The sequence below is a fragment of the Argiope bruennichi genome, chromosome 4, assembly GCF_947563725.1.
Source record: "Argiope bruennichi chromosome 4, qqArgBrue1.1, whole genome shotgun sequence".
Classification (NCBI taxonomy): Eukaryota; Metazoa; Arthropoda; class Arachnida; order Araneae; family Araneidae; genus Argiope; species Argiope bruennichi.
Window position 1 is genome coordinate 112,664,511 of NC_079154.1, and position 22,954 is coordinate 112,687,464.

Genomic DNA, 22,954 nt, shown 5'->3' on the forward strand with positions numbered 1-22,954 from the left:
GTGACTTTAACAGTGTTTCAAATGTCATCTATTCAATCATTAATGCAGCAAAATAATGTTACACGCCGTATCTGGAGCTGAGATACACAAATTTCAATTATAATTACGTGAAAATTCACTGACATAAACTGGTAAACAAGCTAGTGAAATCGACTTTCGGAGCGATGCACAGTAATTTCCTTTAAATTAAAAACAAAGTGCAATATTTTATGAATAGTCAACAGCATTAATGTATGTAATTAAATGTATGTATTAAATTTTCTTACATTAGCTGTAACCGGAAACGTATCTCTTTATTTGTGACTGTGTCATAATTATATGATATCTTTTGAGTTAGACCTAGTTAGTTTCCGCACTGCACTAACTTGAAATTCTATACAAAGTTAATTCTTTAATATCAGGCGCCAGGATCTACACCCGATCCATCCTTTGGTGTCACCATCGAAACAATTCTTAAGTGACAAACACATTCAAACATGAACTATAGATAATGGACTCAACCACTTCTTAGTGACAAACACATTCAAACATGAACTATCGATAATGGAATCAACCACTTCTTAGTGACAAACACATTCAAACATGATCTATCGATAATGGACTCAACCACTTCTTAGTGACAAACACATTCAAACATGATCTATCGATAATGGACTCAACCACTTCTTAGTGACAAACACATTCAAACATGAACTATCGATAATGGAATCAACCACTTCTTAGTGACAAACACATTCAAACATGATCTATCGATAATGGACTCAACCACTTCTTAGTGACAAACACATTCAAACATGATCTATCGATAATGGACTCAACCACTTCTTAGTGACAAACACATTCAAACATGAACTATCGATAATGGAATCAACCCCTTCTTAGTGACAAACACATTCAAACATGATCTATCGATAATGGACTCAACCACTTCTTAGTGACAAACACATTCAAACATGATCTATCGATAATGGACTCAACCACTTCTTAGTGACAAACACATTCAAACATGAACTATCGATAATGGAATCAACCACTTCTTAGTGACAAACACATTCAAACATGATCTATCGATAATGGAATCAACCACTTCTTAGTGACAAACACATTCAAACATGAACTATCGATAATGGAATCAACCACTTCTTAGTGACAAACACATTCAAACATGATCTATCGATAATGGACTCAACCACTTCTTAGTGACAAACACATTCAAACATGAACTATCGATAATGGAATCAACCACTTCTTAGTGACAAACACATTCAAACATGATCTATCGATAATGGACTCAACCACTTCTTAGTGACAAACACATTCAAACATGAACTATCGATAATGGAATCAACCACTTCTTAGTGACAAACACATTCAAACATGATCTATCGATAATGGAATCAACCACTTCTTAGTGACAAACACATTCAAACATGAACTATCGATAATGGAATCAACCACTTCTTAGTGACAAACACATTCAAACATGATCTATCGATAATGGACTCAACCACTTCTTAGTGACAAACACATTCAAACATGATCTATCGATAATGGACTCAACCACTTCTTAGTGACAAACACATTCAAACATGATCTATCGATAATGGACTCAACCACTTCTTAGTGACAAACACATTCAAACATGAACTATCGATAATGGAATCAACCACTTCTTAGTGACAAACACATTCAAACATGATCTATCGATAATGGAATCAACCACTTCTTAGTGACAAACACATTCAAACATGATCTATCGATAATGGACTCAACCACTTCTTAGTGACAAACACATTCAAACATGATCTATCGATAATGGACTCAACCACTTCTTAGGTATTGTTCGTTTCGAAAATAGGTATTATCGAATTTGATGATATTTTTTGTCACATCGATATCTTTTGTTGAAACGAGCGAATAGACGTTTCCATGCCAAAATGCAATTAAAATAAGCATAATTTTTATCGCCCATAAACAAGATATAGTCAAAGGGAAGTATACACACAGAAACGTAAACCGTTCATTGAAGTCGTCAAAGATATTACAGGCCATTCACAATTTGTCCAGCTTTTGTTTTCGACTGATAACAGTATTTCGTGTAAGTGCTGATTTTAATCGCTGATAGTTTTCTACTACATATTTTACTTTTATAAACAAAGAAAAAAAATTAAACATATTGTTGGTAACCTACTCATTGATTTGTTAATATCTTCACTATTTTTCACAAAATGTGGAACTATAAGGTGACATGAAGTAACATGAAGGCCCATTCTTGTAAAACCAAAATTGTAAACAAAGAATTATTGATGCATTGTCCATTCACAAATTTAATAAGTCAGACAATTTTAATTTATTATTTATCACAACAATAAACAAATATCGATTTTGCAAATTATTATTATTTAATTCTAATATATGAACAGAGCCTTCCGGTCTCTTTTTAAATTTTATTTTTTTCTTTTATTAAAATTAAACCGAATCTACAGTTAAAATACTTGAAAGAAATTTCATCATTTCAACTTGAATTCATGATTTTTTTTTGTTTTTTTTTTTTGTAAATTAAAAAAAAGCGTTTTAGTCAACAAACTGTTCAAGAAAATTAATATATTAATCCCCATTCTAATTTAAATATGTACTGGCATTTAAATTAAGTGACAGGAAAAAGTTATCAATCAACCGAAGAATTTAATAAATTTTCTTCCGGTCACTTTGTTGATAAAAAATATATTTATCGTGGTCTAATTATATTTAAAAAATAATACAGACAACAAAGTAAAATATTTTTAAAAGACTGTCCACACTTTTTATTTATTCGAAATCAATTTCGGAATATTGCAGTAATTGTGTTTTTATCATTAAGTCTGCAGTTGTTTGAAATTGATACTGTTGCGACAAATGTACAGAAAATTCACCATTGGAAATTCATTCATTGCAAAGACATTGAATAAATTTATAAAATGTACAAATATTATAAAGTAAGTAAGTCAAAAATTTTGTAATAAAAGACCATATTTCTATAACCAATGATTTAAAAAGGAATTAGTAAGCCGTATGTGTTTACAATTTCAAAGTCTCGGCTAAAGAAAGAGGGAATGCAAAAAAAAAAAAAAAAAAAAAACACCAATGCAGTGAGCTCTCATATTGATTCTTATCGGAAGGTTGATAAACTGTCACCAGTTTCCTATGATTGGCAGAAAAAAGGAGTAAATGAACCTCATGCGATGGGCATATATTTGCGCAAAAGATAACAAAATGCCAACTGAAAACTTTATGCCTGATCGCTTTCAGACAATAACGGTGGAAATATTACATTAATATAACTGTATTTCACCATTTATAATTAGATTAGTAACTGCTGATAAAATCATAGTTAAATATACAATATTTTCATCATTTTCTCTAATAAAAATTAGTCAAATCTCAAAAGACCCGATTTTTAAAAACAGGTTTATTAAAAATTATTCGACTAATAATCTCAATTGACAGTTTTAAATTAATATATCCTTCCCCCCACAACGGAGTCATCATTTGTCATGAATGACGAATGATTCAGGTAGAAAATGCAGGAATATTGGAATCAAAATATACATTGTGTGATTTCAACTTGCAAGCTTGCAATCAACTTTCAAATCACAGAATTTTCCTTCCTAGGCATTTAACAGCGGAAGAAAATCACTGGATTAAATATTTAATGAAGAAATTAAAACGGTTGGAATTTTAGAGTAACCATCTTAGCTACTCCACCCCGCCTAATAAAGGATTTCGGATTAGATCTGAATGTCCGGACCCCGCGAAGCAGCTTTGGTGGGAACTAAGGTGAGTTAGATGAGCCCCAATCAATTCCCGGCCATGGTACAACACTTTTCGTGAGAAGCACGTCCCGTCATCGATAGGAGGTAGCCGAACCCCACCATTCTGTATCCGCACAGTTGGCAATTATTATTATTTGCAATTTTTCCAATCCTCAAATGAAATTTACCGCATGATATAGTAAAATATAACCATTTATTTATCACCGGATAACCATTATTTAATAACCATTATAACCATTTATTTATCACCGGACGCTTCTCTTCTCGTATCTGAGGCACATCCGCCCCCCTCCCTCGGTGGTGATGAATTTTAGATTAACATTAAAAATTACTGCATTTATATATTTAGAAAACTATCAAAATTCAAAAATAATTCATTTAAAAAAATGCTCGACACTTTCGTATTTTGATTTGAAGATAAGAATTCAATTTGACGCTTTGAAATGTTTTTTAAAAGCTTAATCATTGTTTGGTATGATTCCTAAAAATGAATCTTCCAACTTTTGTAACTGTTGAAATTTACAAATATCAATCAATCAATCAATAAAAATAATAATAAGCGATATGTGAATGTAAAGTGTTAAAAAACAATTTCGAGAACAGCTGCAAATTCACAATGTTTACGGAACTTCCCGAATCAAAAATTAAAATCATATTAAATCTGAACGTATTTCATTTCCGTCATTGTTTTTACAACAGAATTTGCAGCAGAAAACAAAGATCCAAATCATATATTACGCCAACATTCTCAGAATAAAAATAATTATAGCTCAGATCAGTTTAAACTTCGGTTCCGCTTGGCTGAGTTTAATTAAAAAGCAAACTAAAATACTTGAAATCCGGGATTTCAATGCTTGTTTACGCAGACACATCGGAGATATAAAAATAGAAATGGCTATTAAAAAGAAATTGTCTCGAGTTTCATAAGTCTTATTTCTTTTAATGGGTTTTTGTGATTGGCCAAGAATGCCATGAATTCGTATACAAATGATCTACACAAAATGCGCAAAACGTCAGTTCAATTTTAGAATCCGCTGTGCATACTGCAGAGGGTAGGGAAAGGAAAAAGATACTACTTAACGGCAAAGAGACAGTTAAATTATAATAATTGTCTTGCTTTTGAAGCAAGATGAAGGTTATTTTGAAGAATTTTTCGCCATTAGAATGGGTAGATGACGAGGGCAACATCCGAGCTGGCAATCTCTCTCCAAACTTCTATATCAAAACAAGCAGGAGGTTATTTGACCCTCAATCACACAAAGAAAGAATAGAAGATTCATATACGCTATGTATTTTCAATGGAATCGATTTCAGTGGATCCAATCAATCTTTAATCTGGATTTTACCATCAGGTTTTGTGCATCGTCTCCAGAATAACAACTAAAAGTCAGAAGACAGTTGATAAACTTAGTCATGTGTGCCAGCGTGAATTGGATATATATATAATTTTGCAAATGCATGTTTAAAAAGAAGAAATTTTTCCATTTATTTCACTAGGGGAGACATAGCTAGGAAAGAGGTAATGATAAACTGACGTCGGTTCACATCGCGACCTAAGAGCAAAATGGCAGAATATTTTCCCTTCAGTGATATTACAATAAGGGTCTAATAGGGATTTCTTTGCCGCATGTCGATTTAGGCGAGGAAATCTTAGGTATTTTTAAAAGTATGTGTGAATGCTAGGGATTTTGATCTCTTTGTTACGAATTACGGAATCAACAGTTTTACTACGCACGTGTTAGAATTAATTAAATAAAAAAGTGGGAATTGGATCATGAAATAAGAGAACATTTTCGAATAAAGTTAATATGAACTAGTTTAAAATAAAAATAAAAAAATAAGCAAATTATTAAGATTTAGTTCAGATTTAAAAATATCATTACATATATATATCATATAGCACTGAATAAAGTTATAAATAAGGGCTTTCCACCTCAAAAAAAGAAAGAAAAAACAACGATACAATAAAACAGATACACTTTTAAATTAGCTGAATAAAATTCAATTTACGAACTGAACAACAAAACGAAAGTTTTAAAAAATGTAATGCGATCATCAACCTGCTTAGCTACTAACTATTCGAATTATAAAAAGAATGACATGATATTTAGTATACAGGTCACGTATAACTATTCTGAATTGCGCAATAGACGCCTGAACTTTTTCACTAGTTCACAGTAATAATACGAATCGTTCGATGATAACCAGTTTTTTGGAATACCGAGCATTCCGCGGAGATATATAACACGAATACTTTTAAATGAGGAAAAATTCCACGACCTGCAAATTGTATGCTCACAATGGAATCAATTACAATGAAAAAGGCAACAGTAAAAATGTATCCGTTCTATTATTGATATCTTCCTGCTTTTATCAAAAATGTCAGAAAGATTGAAGGGTTCTATTATCACCCGGTCGGGTAAAGGTTACAATGGTGTAAGTCGTAATAACAAACCAATGGGATTGGTCTTCCCAAAACTTTCTCGCATGGAACTGGCGTACAATAGTTACGTAATATTTAACTTTTGTTGTGAATTTAGCATTTTTATTGAATCTATTATGTCATCCTTGGCGAGTTATTTGGCGATAAATCCCTTGCATGCAATATCTGGAAATCGAACGCGTTTTAGACATATCTGTCCCAATCAATTGAAACAAAAATCTGACACAAAACTACATTTGTAGCCACAAAATCTCGTATCAAATTTAATGTATTTGAATCACTTCGTTTTTGAAATATCACGTTTCTGAAAGAACAGACCAACACTCGGTCACCCCCTCATTAGGTTTAGCTTAAAATTTGTCTGGTGCCTGCACTATAGATATTAAATAAGTCTACCAAATTTTATCCATTTAGCTTTTTTCGTTTTGTAGTTATTGTATTACTAATGTCAGAGGACATATGGACATCTTCTGAATGGATTTTACTCAAAATATGATAAAAATCTACAAATTTCGTGTAAAGACTGTATCCTAAATTTCACCCGTCTAGCTGAAAGCGTTTTTAAGTTATCTTTGTCACAGACAGAAAGACGGACATTTTCCAAAAACGAATTTTTCGAACTCAGTGAGTTCTAAAACGTGGAGATTCGTTCAAAATAGCGAATTCGAATGTTTTTGATGATTACAATGCTTTCCTTACTACGTATACGAAAAAGTAAAAAGTTTAGTTTAAAATCCTAACCATTGTATAATATTCCTTTTTAATTCAAGACATTTGCTGAATTAGAATTCAGATAACACATCTTATATAAAAAAAACCTAATATTTTATTTCCATATTTATTAAAGCACATTTTGCGGCGAGTTAATTTCCGGAAAAGAAAGATTTACACCACGGTATATTTTTTCTGACTGTGGTATAACTTAAAACTAATTAATATTTATCTCCATAACGCAATATTTCCCAAATAAATTTATTTTTTAAGCTAACATTTAATATATGAACCTATATGAAATTTCTAAACATAATTTTTATAAAATAATAAAAAGGGTCATTATAATACGAAACAAAAAATTCACGTGGAAAATAGTTATGTTTATGTAATTAACGTCAGACATCCTATAGCTAATTAGTACCTCGATATAAAGAAAAAGAGTGACGTAATATCGTAGCAGGTAGATGTTAAAAGACATGCGCACTTATGTTTATCTTGTGAATTGCACATTACCCTATTTCTTTAATGGGACAAATGAGGATTTGTAGAGTTAAACTTCTTAGGAATTAAATTCACGAAAGAAAATACACATGAAGAGCTAAATAGCCACTTTAAATGCATAGAGGATTGTATTTTGATTCAAATCAAATAAAAAATATATAATATATACCTTTTGCAGTAGCGATTAATATGAAGTTGATGAAGAAAACTTTTAAAATCGCAGATATCAACTTCTGATAAGAGTTAATACTTTTTTTTAAAAAAACTTGTATCGTTTGATATCATAAATTAAATAGCGGTAAAGTTAATATTCTAACGAAAATCCGTTTATAAAGTAAACAATCACAAATAAAATTCTGCATAGAGAAGAATCCCCATAGAAAATAATATTACACTATTTCGAATGTGGGCGGGTGGAGGGGGGGGAGGAAGTTCTACTCGCCAATGAATAGACCAATCCTGAATGACTTTCATCCAAGTACCATCGATTGGAAATGAGCTAAACCTGGTTTCTAAAGAAACCAGTGGTAAGTCAGAAAGCTACAATCTGTCAACTAACGACAAGCTGTCAAGCTAGAGTGTGTTGACTAACTACAAGGTATCATGCTGCAACGGGTTAACAAAGCTACATTCATTTATATAGTCCTGAATGTGACTCCGATATCTTTAAAAGCAAATATCTTTTAACAGGATTTAACTTTAAATGCTTACTAAATTCAACTCTGTGTTTAAGAAAGAAGATGTTAAGTTTCTTTGAGTTATTCATATAACCCAAGGACGCATAGTTAATTATGACGCTTGTTACCAAGGGCGCATGTTATTTCATTCATCAACGAAGATGCCTCTCTAGTTTTTTATATAGCGTTAAACTGAATTGGTATCAACTATAGATTCAATTCATAAACAGACAGCGGTAGAACCTTGTTAAGAAAAACCAGAGGAAGTGGTCCTCTCAAACTTTCTCGCATATTTTCTAATAATTTGATGTTATCCAGAGAGTGCCTTACATGCCGTTAGCAAGCAATAGTTATAAACTATTAACTTTTGGCAAAAATTTAGCATTTTTGTTGAATCTGTCACAAGTCTATCATATTGGCGAATTATTTGGCGATTAATCCCTGGCATGAGTTAATAGGATCCAAAAAATCGAATTTGTGTTATAGATATGTTTTTCTCCATCGACTGAAAAACAAATTCAAAACAAAACTGCACTTGTAGTCACAAAATCCCATACCAAATTTGACATATTTCAGTCACTGCGCTTTGAAGAATCGCGTTTACATGTTAATGGAAGTACAAACCAACAGAGAGTCAACTCCTAGTTGAATTTGGCTCAACATTTGACAGGTGTCTACATTATAGACGTTAAATTTGTGCACCGAATTTCATTTATCTAGCTCCCTCGGTTTTATAATTATCATGTTAACTTATATTCGAACAACCGGGCTTTCTCAGAACTGATTTTACTCAAAATTTGACAGAAATCTGCATTTTTGGTGTAAAGATCGTAGACCGAATTTCAATCGTCTAGCTCAAAGCGCTTTTGAGTTATCTGTGTCACGGACAAACAGACAGACGGACATTTTTTTTTTGCAATTAGGGAGTTTTAAAATTGGAAATTCATCAAAATATCGATTGAGTTTTTTGATAATTACAATACTTCTCCAAACTACGTACATGAGAAAGTAAAAATCATATTACCAAAGAAGGATCTTTTCTAATACTCTATTTATAATAAATTTAAACATATAGATGCTATATTACCACAAAATTTAAACGATGCGCATGCTACTTACTATACATAAGCTGGGAACCTCGTTCCAAAACGTTTCATTTTTCAGAAGCACGGTTTTGTAACGCACTTTATCTAACTCTTTAAAGAAAGACTCCTTAATAGTACTATTGCCATCAAAGAAATGCCAGAAACAAGAAAATATCTGGCAGGATAAATGATATTCTATCCTAAACACAGTTTTTTCCTCCTTTTTTAAATCTCAACGAATAATAATTATAGCTGAAACTGCAAGTCGCTGAAAACAATTACTGATGCATTCACCTCATTTCCATATGCATTAAAAACTTAATTAGGATATTAAATTCGAAATGAACATGTGCGGCATTCTGCTGAAGTGAAATCACGGAATGTTTCCTCCTTTTCTCGGAAGCTGCTATGAGATAAAAATCTATATTGCTTTTAAGAAAACCATAAAAAGCAAATTCTGGAATAAAGCGCACATGTATTATGTGATAAACCAGGATGCTGGGATTCTCGACATTTTTGTCAGTAAAAATTAAGTCACTTTATTAGTATCTTGGTGTCTTTTTATAAGAACATGCCAAGATGCAAAGCATTTAAATGCAAACTATTCTTTTTATTTGAATTCTAGTAGATTTATACGGTAGTTAAAATCAAAAGAATCCCCGTTTGAAAAGATTACAGAGGAAAGAAAAGGGTCATTAAGAACAACACATTTCGAATGATGTATACTTAAGAAACGACCTCTAAATAAACATTAAAAAAATCTGGCAATATTAGAGTAATAGAATAATGATGATTTTTTTAAAAAAAAAATCATCATTATTCTATTAGATTAGGTTTTTAGAATTTTTTATCTTAGCTACATAGGCATATTCAAATTCACATAAAAATTATTTTTTAACATCAATTAAATGATAATGAAGTCCTGTATAATTACCCTTCCGCTAGTTCAGTTTATTGTGTTAATGATCATTCCCATTGGAGTCAAGTCCCATTACGTCATAATGCCATTAAAAACATAATTGTTCGGACATCTCTCCTTTCATTGTACATTAAATTCATGACACTATAGCTTTCCTTTCTTAATTCTCATGTATATTGGGCAAATAAACAGAATCTGCCAATCATTAGATTTTAATAAAGAAAGTAAATCAAGCGGTATTAAGATTTTATGAAACAATAAAAATGGCTTCAATTTTATTGCAACAATGAAAAGTATTGTTGAAAATTGTACAAAAAATATGTCTAAAAAATTGTAATAGATCAGGAAAAATGTTCAACTAAATTTGACATGATTAATCTCTCTCTCTCTCTTTCAAATTATATGTAATTTATCACGACAGCGGGTTAATATTTTCATTTACTGTCTTGCAATTCCTTCTCCCACTCTGCGCGCAACGTAGGGTATGGGGGCTGACAGATTAAATGTTTTTAGATCGAACATGCATTAGAAGGACGGTGGGTCACAAATTGTAAACATATCAGTAAAGGTCGATGAGAAATCCAGTCAATTCGATCTGATTCACTGATGTTGCAATGTAAGCTGCATATATTGCATGAAATATCTTAATTTAGAGCTTATGTAAACGTCTTGTATTCAAAATCAAGTATATTTATGTAATTCCAGTTAAAATATTTTTATTTAAATAAAATTATACAAAATGATTTTCCACTACGCTACGAACCGCAATATAAAAAAAAAAATTATGTGTAACTTTATTAAACTCATTTAATATAGGTGCTTTTAAAATTTCTCTTCTTAACAGTCTTGTTCAGGTGAAAAAATTTTCACGATCACATATTAATGGAAAAAATTAAATCAATAAACCATGTTTGAAAAATAAATCAGAAAATTGGATATTAACCAATAATGAATTGAAAATAAACTTTTTTAAAGTAGTAAAAAAAAAATCAGCAGAAGAAAAAAGAGCTTTGCATTTTCGTTCGAAAAATTTACTCGTGACATCAAATTTCAGAAATTAATTTTTTTTTTTTTTTAAATAAGAATTAATTAACGACAAACGATGAATAAAATCTTCTTTGAAAAGTAAAATTTTCCACACATTTTCGTCGGAAAAATTTAGTAAAGACATCGAATTTAGAAAACAAATAAAAAAATTGATATTAATGTATTTGTATGTCGACGCTCTACAAGTTAGGCAATTTCACCTAGAGTTACCAAGCTAGGCAAATACTCATTTCGGTGACGGTAATACGCTCTTAAGACTAATTGTTTTGAAATTTTAATTGGAATTTAAATTCAAAACGAAGCAAATTTTTGATATTTTACGCAATAACTTTCGAAAATATTAAGTACAAATTTTTTTTTTGCATCAACTTGAATATTAAAAAAAATTTTTTTAGATATACATTTTTTTGCCATATAAATATTTTTACTATATTGAAAAAATTTTTTTATAAATATTTGAGTATATATTTTTTTAACAAGAATACAAAGTGACCTAAGAATTCTGAACGAATCTTAAATGCATGACGAACGATAATAATAATAAAAAAATAATAAAAAAAATTCTGGATGAGCACATAAATTATTAGTTGCAGATATTTTTCATTTTTGTTTCAGAATTAGAATTACTATCGATATTGAAATAAAAAAAAATAATGAAGAGTGCAAAATAAAGAAATTAAAGTTTGTTTTTAACACAAAACTTTATTAGCAAAGTTGATTTCAGAAAACCAAGCGATATATTTACTTAATCCTAGAAAGAATTTATAAAAGATTATATATATATATATATTTGAAATACTATTAGCATTAAGAAATTTTATATTATTGTAGATTAGGAATTAAACTACCATGTCGAAAATGTAGAAATAGCAAAATGTGTTCTTTCTTTACGAATTTTAGAGGTGAAAATAAGGAAATGATTATAGAAATAAATGGAAATAGTAAAATGATTAGAACAGCATTATGCTTTTAAAATCATAAGAATTATATTGCTATCAAAATTGAAGCTTAAAAAAATGTTGCTGAAGAAAAAAATTAAAACCAAGTTACATAAAATATTTAATTGAAAATTTTGTTGAAGATTAATTCTGGCGAAACATCTGATTGCCAAATGCGGTTAGTCAATAATAAAATGCAAACAAATACGATTCAAGATAGTTTATCAGCTGCCAAGTGTTTAAAATCAAAACAATTTAAATATTTTCGTTTATTAATAAAGAATAAATGTGACATTATAGATTCACAACTATTCACACTATAGATGGGGTCGACATTTATGACTTAATTTGATTTCGAAGGCTATAGCAATTTCATTTACACATTTTATTACAGTTTTTAGTAAATAAATAAATAAAAACATAAAACATCATATGAGAAGAGCCAGCATTTTTATTTATCGCGGCAGCGCAATCAAGACTGTAATTGTTCTACATCGGGTTCCAAAAATGTTAGAACTAAAATGCAGAACTCAACACATATTCTTCTTGGCCTTCGATACGCGACTTTTATTTTACGATTTATGAATTCACGATTGCGAAAACAACAACAACAAAAAAAAAAAAAAAAAAAAGATCATGAAGAGAAAAAAAAAAAAAAAAAACATCGTGAACAATTTTTTTTAGTTATATTTTTGTTTACAATACATGGAATCGAACAAATGTATATACAGATTTTTTTCCAGATTTAATTTACAACTTATATTGCATTTTTGACTTTCAGGTACTTTTTATAATTCGCTTCATTGAAATATAGGACAGAAAAATATAAATCCAACTTACGGTCAGTTTGAACGGAAATCGGTCAAATGCAGGATGACCTTTTAAGATCAGAATCCTGCTCGAATGGCATAAATAATAAAATATTTACGATCGTAAAATTTATAAATTTGATTTACAAATGAATATCGGATCTTTTTTCTCTTGTACTTTATTTACCATAGATTTAATGCGAGGTTTTTAGATTGGATCGACTTCATTCGGATATCTTCTCACCAGCTCAATTTACATAATTAAAAAAAATACCTATAGAATCTCATGCAACATCGAAGAAAAATATTTACAGTTCGAAAACGAGTGGATTTGTTTTGAAACAGATGTTTTTTCTTCTATTTCTTATTGTTTACTCACAGTTTTGATTCGAGAATCGGATTCCATTGCAATCGGGCTTTCCTCACGCACTGCTAATCCGTACGTGCAAAGCACCCGCGGTTCATTAATTAGCGCGATAACGTCCGCCAACCTTGGAACTGCTACAGAAGGACTCCATCCCAAAAATAACGATCCCGAAATGGACGATCGAGAGTGAAAACTTACCATTCCTCGCTGGCAGCTCGGCGTAGACAATCCGACGGAGGCACACAAAAACACAACAATCACTTGTTCTTCTTTTTCACGGACGCGCTCCCTTTGTTGTTTTCGGAAATGACACAAATGGGGGAGGGGGATGTGAACCGTTGTAAACGTAGAACGGATAGTGGAAAAAAGCCACACAAGCAGAGAAAAAGCCGGCTCTGCAGTTCGAATACGGCGGCGGCACTAGCTCTCGCCTGTTCTATGGTTCTGTCGTTCTCTGAGGAGCTCGGTATCGTGCACATCCGCTTTCGACGCAGTAAGATTGCTAGGAATTGGCGTCTATTCGCTTTTTTGGCGATATTCAGTCAGATAGAGTTCATTTTCTGATTTGAACAAGGAAATAAATGTTTTAACAATTCGCAAGTTTTTTTTTTTTTTTTTTAAAAGATCAATGATGTAATCTGTACAGATTACATAAGAAAGGTAGTTTATTCTGTTCGTGAAATTAAATCATATTCGTAATAATGACGTTTGCAGTTTTATGTAGCTGGTTTTTCTCTTTTGTTTGTTATGTTTTTCAAATCACTCCATTAGAATTGATAAAGGCGCGAAAGAAAAAAACCTCAAGATAAAAAGCAAATAATATCACAGCTGAATCATGCCATACGGATATTTACTTAAAAAAGGATTGCCTAGTGTTGCAGCTAAGTTGTACTACAAGTGATAATCCATTTTGATAGAGCTTTTCAGAAATTAATTTATTATAAATCTAACCTATGGTTATTCTTTCTGTAGAATAAAATTCCATATTGTTTCCATAGAATAAAAGTTAATTTCAACATTATACATTTTGCATATTTTAAAATTTTCTAAAGTAACGACAGTTATTTTGTAATAATATCATTTATTTGGAAGTTATTACAAGGTGAAAACTGTACATTAGGTTGGACCGACATCCGGTTTCGCTGTATTAGATACAGGTTGATATTGATACTCAACTGTACCTGATATAGATACAGATAGTAATTGATTCCTTGGAATGACGACTCGAAAACCGATACCTATCCGATACTCGGTGGTTATAGGTCCTCGCATTTATGCAGAGCTTATGATTTGAGTTTCGCTGTAACAAGAGCAGATTGATACTGATACTAGATTGAATCTGACACTTTTGCCTGATGAATTTATAAGTGATACAACCGGTAACTGATTCCTTAACAGTCAATAGGTATTAAAACATCTGTTAACAGATACTGGTTTTCCCCGAAGCTATAACTTTGGTTGTTAATTTTAATTTTGTTCTTTGATTTTTTTAAAGCATTAATAAAAAGTAAGTATTCTTATGAAACTTAAAAGATAGACAGCAAGAATTTAATTTTCTTTCAATTTTAAGCATTTTGTAATATATTTTTTAAGATCATTTTTATATTTACAATTTTAAAAATATAATTTTGAAAATTCATTCTATCCACGTTAACATTTGATTTTGATTTACATATTATTAATAATTCCATTGTTTATGTATTTGTTTCGAATAAAAAAAATAGTTTAAAGCAAAATGCATATTATATATATAACAAGCATATTATATATATTGCATATTATATATATATATTATATATATATATATTATTGCATATATTGCATATTATATATATATATATATTATTATAATAACAAGTGTATAGCGCCGCCGTGGCGTAACGGTGGATTAAATTTGGGTTATGTCATAACGATCCGGCACCTTGTTTCATGTTGATACAAGTTACCCTAATACTTTGTATTAGACTGATACAATTATTAGTTTGATACTTTGTATCACGTTGATGCAAATATCACCTAAATAATTTTTTTATCGGATTGATATACTATCATCCAACCGTAGCCGTGACTGATACGAATGTGATTTCTAATTCAAAATTTGCTTCTTCGGAAGAGATATTGACCTTGGCTTTGATTGCTTTGGGGGTGATTGATGAATGGGGGAGAAGAGGGAGAAGGGATTTGCTAATATAATTAGTATTTTGATGATGATTAGATGTGTGCCAAAAGTAGCGTTATACCAGTGAAAAGGCCATAATAAAAATTTATAAAAAAATAGAATTTTAATAGATATGAAAGGATTAGCGAATCAAAAAAAATCTATCATATGCGTGTGCACTAGATGCAAAATAAGCTAACGATAGCCAAAGAAAGAAAGGGGCAAGCATAAAAAGAAAAGGCGGAGAAGGTCTAAATGGCTCAAGCAGAAGTCCCTACATAATATTCCACGGTAACAGTATCATTGAACTATAATTAGCAAGTGACTAATAAAATTTACCAAAAATACGCAGTTTAAACTTTGAAACAGAAAAATAAAAGAAAAAAGGATAAAAGCAAAGAGAAAAATATACATAAACAAATGAAAAAAAAAAAAAAAAGTAAATAAATAAATAAAAAAAAGTAAGTAAATAAAAAAAAAGTAAATAAATAAAAAAAAAGTAAATAAATGACAAAATTATAAAAAATAAATAAACAGGAAAAATAAATACATACATTGACTCAGTCTAAGGTAGAATTCATGATCAGGTAGGTACAAAAGGCTAGATAAAGAGTTTTTTTTGCATTTTTTTTCTCTTATACTCACAAGATATATAATTAATATAAAAGGTGAGAGCATATATATACATATATATATATAAATATCACTCATACTCATACCATCGCCAAAAGGGCAAGACTATATTGACTTAAAACTTTATATGAGATTGATACAATGAAAACGAATGAGATTGAGGAAATCACTGAAGTCCAAAAGTGTCCACCGTGTACCTAATTTCCTTAGTCTGTAATAGTTTTGTGTGCCTGCTACTTTTTGCATACCTAAAACAAATTATCATTTTGGTACCCAATTCTACTGATTAATCACCATAAGGCTCACTACTTTAAAGTGAATAAAAAGTTAGTAAAAAATAGCACGTCGAAAATTTTATTCATTTATCATTATTAATTTCACAAGAAAGCAATTTTCTTACATATAGATTATAATAACATGCGTTTCAAAATTACAGCAATAACACAAATACTACGCAGTAAAGTTTAGCTTTTTGGAGAGTATCGCCAAGCTTCATTTCATTCTCTGTACTCTCTGATTAGTATCTCGATCATTATGGCCACTAAAGTGTATAATGTTACATAATTTGTCATCCTAAGAAGGTACTAATTAGAGCAGAGATTTACAAAATATGCGACACTGTGGCCTAGAAAATATCAACTTTCTAATAGAAGTACAGCAGCAAGATATAAAGTTTTATAATTTCATTCAAATTTTAAATTTAAATTCATAGGTTGCAATATCACTCCAGTAGTGGCTTCTTCAGTTTTCGAGCACCTATTGCTATAAATGTTTTCATTGGACGTCTGGACCAAACTGGTCAAAAGGAATATAATTTGCTAGAAGTGGTTTATAGCTAGATCTAATTTTTCGTTTATGTAACTAATTAGGTGGGGAAATGATATGTTTTCAATCTGTATAAAAAAATAAAAAGACATAATTTTTATTTAAATGGCACAATTTCTTTCATTTTTAACAATCCTATCCATCTTCGCTAAATTGCGCATCAACAGACTTGTCTGTCTCATTGATCAATATTTATGACAATTATTTTTGTTTGGCGTATACAAATGCACAGATTAATTTACAGAGAAAAAAAAATTGATTAGTTCGACTGTTACGTGAAGAGCTTTGGAAAAATTTGGATTCAGCAGAGACAATTAGAGAAGAAAACAAATGATTAACTGCTAAGTTATATAGGAAGATATTTAGCACCGGTCACGTGAAAATATATCATTTCGTTAGAACATAATGTCAGCCAATATGTAAAATATATTAAAATGTAGAATTTGTAATATAATTTACATCAATCGAATTAACAGATCCCGCTCCATAGAAGCAAGGCTTCTATGAAATAAACTATCTTAATTTTAACAGAATGATTTAGTTGGACGTAAATATGGTTAATAAGATTAACCAGCAGCCGAAATATTTTCCATTGTATAAAATTAATGAGAGAGCTGCGTCCAAGAAATGTAACATTTTAGCAATTGTATTTATTTAGAAGAGTTTTATTTTATAATCGAATAAAAATAATAAACATATTTCATTGAGTGTAAATTGCAGTGACTATAATAAAAATAAATATTTTTTTTAAAAGTCATGAAGATAAGAGTCCAGAGTAAAAAAAATATATAAATGAAACAGATATCATCATAGAAAGGATAACTGCTTGGACATTAAGATCACCCCTGTAAAGTCTCGATCCAATAACAGGTAGCGTTATGATCAAATTCTTTATTTACAGCTTTATTACATAAAAACAATTCTTTCTAATCTAGGTTAAATGAATGATGCTATTTACAACACGAAAATTAAACAAGAATAGTTCCTCGAACAATTTCGAAGGAAACAACTTTACAAGAACAGCTAACAGGCTGTTGGCGTCTTAGGCTACTCCAGGGGTAGCTCTCGGAATCCACCGAATTTGCTTCGGGTGGAATTTTACTCAGAAGTCCGATTCACACGAAGCTTCTCTCCTCTTCTTCCGAAAAATCTCACCTTTTATTTTCCTCTCAGACTCCCTGTTACCCAATCACCGTTCAGAACAACCTGAATCGTCTCTGGTCGCCCGTGGGAAATGTCCATTGATGATCCACCCTCCAGAATGGGAAAAATGAAGGACATCTGGAGTGTTTGACACTCTCGCCTTTCGAAGACACGATTTATTTCCCTGGGAAACGCACGTGTGGTTCCTTATCTGGATTAGCACTAATTGGCCAGATGACCGTACTTAAAAGGAGGGTCTTCCATTTGGCAATCTGGAGGCACTTAACACTGTGGGAGTTTCGTTGATGAAGAATGGCCCGGAATGTAAATTATCGAGTGTGGGAAAAAGGAATGTCACAGTGGTCACCCAGGAAGAAGCTGAATCATTACACCCCCCTCCTCACACATAAAAGAATCCGAGCTTATCGCCAAAAGATATCAATGCTTTTGGATAATTTATATGAATGAAGAGAACATTTGGTTGCGTAAGATGTAGCCATAATCAATTTTAATCAATCATTAAAAAAAACATCTTTGTGAGACACAATTTAAAGTCTGAATAAATATAAATATTGATAAAAAAGCTAAAGAGTTCGATAAAATAATGGTCTTATATACAAAAATGAAGTACTATTTCAAATTTCAAAATTTATATAATAATAAGAACTGTACGTGCTAACTGAAAATATTTTAGCTTTTCCAAAAATGTATAGACGATTTTCATGCTATTACAATGGTAATTAATAATTTTCTTGATTCGAAATTGTATTCTTTTCACTCTGTCAGTATTTTTAACTGCCAGATTATTATAACTGGGTACAAATTAAATGAATCTGCCCGCATCATATTACATAATTGGCATTCATTCCAAATCAAAACTTTCAATATATATAGTTTAATTATTATTTTCACCAATAGTGGCTGTGGTTCCCAAATACCAAAGTTCCAATCATGGATCGAAAGATTCGAAACCTGCGACATAATTCCATCAAAGACCAGTCATGCCTTTAGGCAGATGCTCGTTAAATCTATCGAATTTCGGATTTCTGTACATTGGTTGCTTCAACGAAACGAGTTATTTTAATATCCCGTTTCGATGTAACACGAGGGCTATTTTAGAACATACTTTGCAATTCTGAACCGAAGGAAGTTCTAACAAATACAACACTTAAGCCGGTGTCCCGTTTTCCAAAATTTCACGCCATGCCGGAAGGAAAACTTTTGATATTTTGCGTCATTTTTAATGCGCACCAAAGCCCAATTATATAATGTATCTTCAGATCAAATCGAGTTTCGAATTTGAAAGCCTCCGATCATGAAGCAGATAAAGATTTTACTACCAAGTCATCCCCATCTTTCACTTATCGGTGTAGAAAAGCAATGTTTAGGTTAGGATGCCGAAACTACTGTAAGCGTGTATGCAAAGACCTCACCTTTGCCTTCCACATATCAGTGTAAAAAAAGAAATGTTTAGATTAAAATGCCGAAAGGATTGTATCTCACCTCCAGACCACCGCTGTCTTTGACATGTCGATGTAAATAAGAAATTTTTAGACTAGGATGCAGAAAAAATTGTCACCATGTATGCGATGACGTTAAAGCTGCCGTTCACAAGTTGGAATAAAAATGAGATTTTTAGACTAAGATGCCGAAAGGATTGTAACTGCATATGAGGAGGTATCACCCCCAGATTACCGCTGTCCTTCACATGTTACATGTTGGCTTAAAAAAAGAAATCTTTAGCCTAGGATGCCCAAAGGATTGTAAACGCGTATGCGGTGATGTTACCGCTGCCTTTCACATTTTGGGGTAAAAACATTTTTAGAGTAGGATGTCGATAGGATTGTAAGCTTGTATGTAAGACTACCGTTGTCTGTCACACGTTGGTGTAGAAAAGAATTTTTTGGATTAGGATGCCGAAAGGATTGTAAGCGAGTATGACTAAATATCACCTCTTTCTTTGACACGTTGGTGTAGAAAGGAAATTTTTAGGTTAGGATGCCGAAAGGATTGTAAGCGTGTATGCGGTGATATAAACGCTATCTTTCACATGTTGGTGTAGAAAAGAAATTATTAGGTTAGGATGCCGAAAGGATTGTAAGCAGGTATGCGAACACGTCACGGCTAGATTACCATTGTGTTTCATATTTTGTGTATACACGAAATATTTAGTCTAGGATGCCGAAACAATTATAAGCGAGTACGCAGAGACCTTACCAACAAGTCATCGCTATCTTTTACATGTTGGTATAGAAAAGAAACTTTTAGACCAGGATTTCTGTTTTCGCAAGGTTTAAAATTAAAATCCCATTCCCATTAACTTTTCTACAACTTTAAGTTATAACCATTATCTCACAGATCGATCAATTTCACACATTTCATCTTCTTTAAAACCATTATCTGTTATCTCGCCTTCAAAATGATACTTCGACATATTATACTACTGTCTCTAATCTGATTGCTGTTCTAACTACATCGTGATAGAAAATGCATTGTTAAGTTACAAACAATAACTCGCAATCATCCGAATTCATCTTCAGGCACATAAAACCGTAATTGTTTCATAGGAGCCCTCACTTTACCACTAATAGTCCTTTTAACAATTCTTCTGTTCGCGATAGCTGGGCTTAAACGCCGATTAACTTTTTTTCTGACTCATAAAATGTCCGACATTATAATGAAAGTCACATGTGAGTCGGGAGTTTCCCTGCTTTTTTTTTTTCTCTCTCTCTCTGCTTTCTTCTTGCTGTCTTAACTTCCTGGCCGATAAGCCACCGGGAAACTCAACTCTTGCAGACATTTAACTTTGTATCTGTTGGGAAACATACTGCACTTCCGATCGGGGCATTAAATTCTTCTCGCTGCCATCTAACTAATTATCTTTTCCTTCTTTTTTTGTTTTTTTTCTGTTAGTTACTCTTCGCAAGCAGATTTAATTAAGAAAGCTTTATGTTCCGGTTATAGAGATTTCGCTTCCGCCTGGGAAAAGTTTAAGGGCTTTTGTTAGCTCTTTTAGCCTCCCTTTCATTTAATATGACATGCGGAATTAAGATGCATTGCTGAAGGGGCCTGGGACCAAGTTTTTCGCTTAATTCCGCAACATGCCGCGCTGGAGTAATCATTTTATGCGTTATTTGTGTTAAGGTAATTTCCTCCCTTTTGCAGAGTGTTTAATTGTGTTTGCCAGGGAAAATGAGACTTATGCAGGGCCTGGAGAATTCATATCGCAATAGAATATAATAGATACTTTTTTTTCACGAATGCTGTAAATGGAAGCAGTAAATTAGGTTTATTCCCTAAGGATATATTTTGAACTTCAGAAAACCTCGAATAAGAATCTGTGCTCTCTGTTAATGAATATTTACGTTGTTAAAAGTAATAATTTATATGAGAGGAATGCATTTAGTTTATGATTCACCCTACTTGCGAAAAATGAAATTATATGAAGCACCTAAATATAAGAAAACAAAATAATGACATTAAAAATTTTACAAGCCGAAATGACTTTAAATTCGCATCGGATGAAGTAGATGTTGATTTTAAAAAATTACAACCAACATTCACGAATACTTTCTATAGTTTGTGTATTTTCTGTAGGCGTTTCAAGGACACTCGTTTTCTCTACTCTTCACTCTTTCTCCTTCTCCGTTGCCATGGTTTCGACAAAGTTTTTTTTCCCACGCCAGTACGTTTCGGGAATGACTTACCTTTGGATTACCTTAACAGCTGTGTAAAAAAAAGAGAGAGTGACATTATTATCTGCCTCAGCGTTGCCAGGCAGACAACCAGTAAAGAGGTAGAAAATGTGACCTTGAACCGTTTACAGAAAATATACAGACTATAATAAAAGTGTTATTCCTCTGCCCAATTCCTTTGAAACGTCCGTAAAAGCCAAAAGTGCTCAGATATTTATTTTCATAGACTCGCATAGTGACAATAATAATAATAATAATAACAGAGCTTTTTATTATTATCTGCATGCCATTGGCCATTTCCACTTCGAAACAAATTATTAACTTGTGATTTTTGGTAATTAATCGCTGGAATACAGTTATTATATATGTATTAAGAAAAATGAATATGTATTTTAGACGCCTTGTTTGTGACGGATTCAAATTAAAATTTGATACTGGGATTATTTGTTTTTTTAGTATGTGATATGATTGTAATCATCATATCACGCATTAAATTTCACTTATTTAAGTCACTGTGTTTTTTTGAGTTCTCATGCTTACACAAGTGCAAAAGTACAGACGGAAAGACAAGTCAACCCCTTGACGGATGATACTAAATCTGTTCTGAGTACTGCTCGAGGTGTAAAATGTGTGTATTAAATTTTATTTATCTCACTTCCGTCGTTTCGGGGTTGTCGCGTTAATTTATACTCGGACAGCCGGTGAATCACAATTTTTTTCAATGTATCTTTGGTATAAAGGCCAAGTACCAAAAATTATCATATTCACTAACAGACAGACAGACGGAAAAACCGGTATATATATATATATATATATATATATTTGACTTGGGGAAATTTGAACCGGAAAGAATCGTCAAAATCACGAGTCAAATTTTTTTGACAATTACAGTATTTTCTTTATTTCTTTCTCTCTCTCTCTCTCTCTTTTTTTTTAAACTTCATATATGAGAATATAACAAAAATATCTCTCATTAATAATTTATTTAAATTTTCATCAATGATAATTTTTCTAACCAGAGTGGCCTCTGAATATAAATCTGAGTCAAAGAGCGTATGATTAGATCTTTCTGAATCACTTGACCAGCATTACTAGATATTTCAGCCCAAAATGCTTTTGATTCATCAATAAAATATCTTGAAAAATATAGAAATGGAGACAGGATGTTCAATGTTTTGTTTCTTGTCA

General features: G+C 31.6%; 1 protein-coding gene across 3 annotated transcripts in view; it reads right to left on the reverse strand.

Moving 5' to 3' along the window:
• The window catches only part of LOC129966669 (hexosaminidase D-like), a 285,439-nt gene that overhangs the window by 64,606 nt on the left and 197,879 nt on the right, over positions 1–22,954 (reverse strand). Inside the window, exon 1 of one of the 3 annotated variants that reach the window (XM_056081178.1) lies at positions 13,511–13,753. The exons of 1 other annotated variant lie outside the window; for it this stretch is intronic. The gene's annotated coding sequence lies outside the window, so the exon portion shown is untranslated. Of the gene's footprint in view, positions 1–13,324; positions 13,447–13,510; positions 13,754–22,954 lie in introns of those variants that run through there. One more of the 3 variants, XM_056081180.1, reaches the window with a different exon arrangement.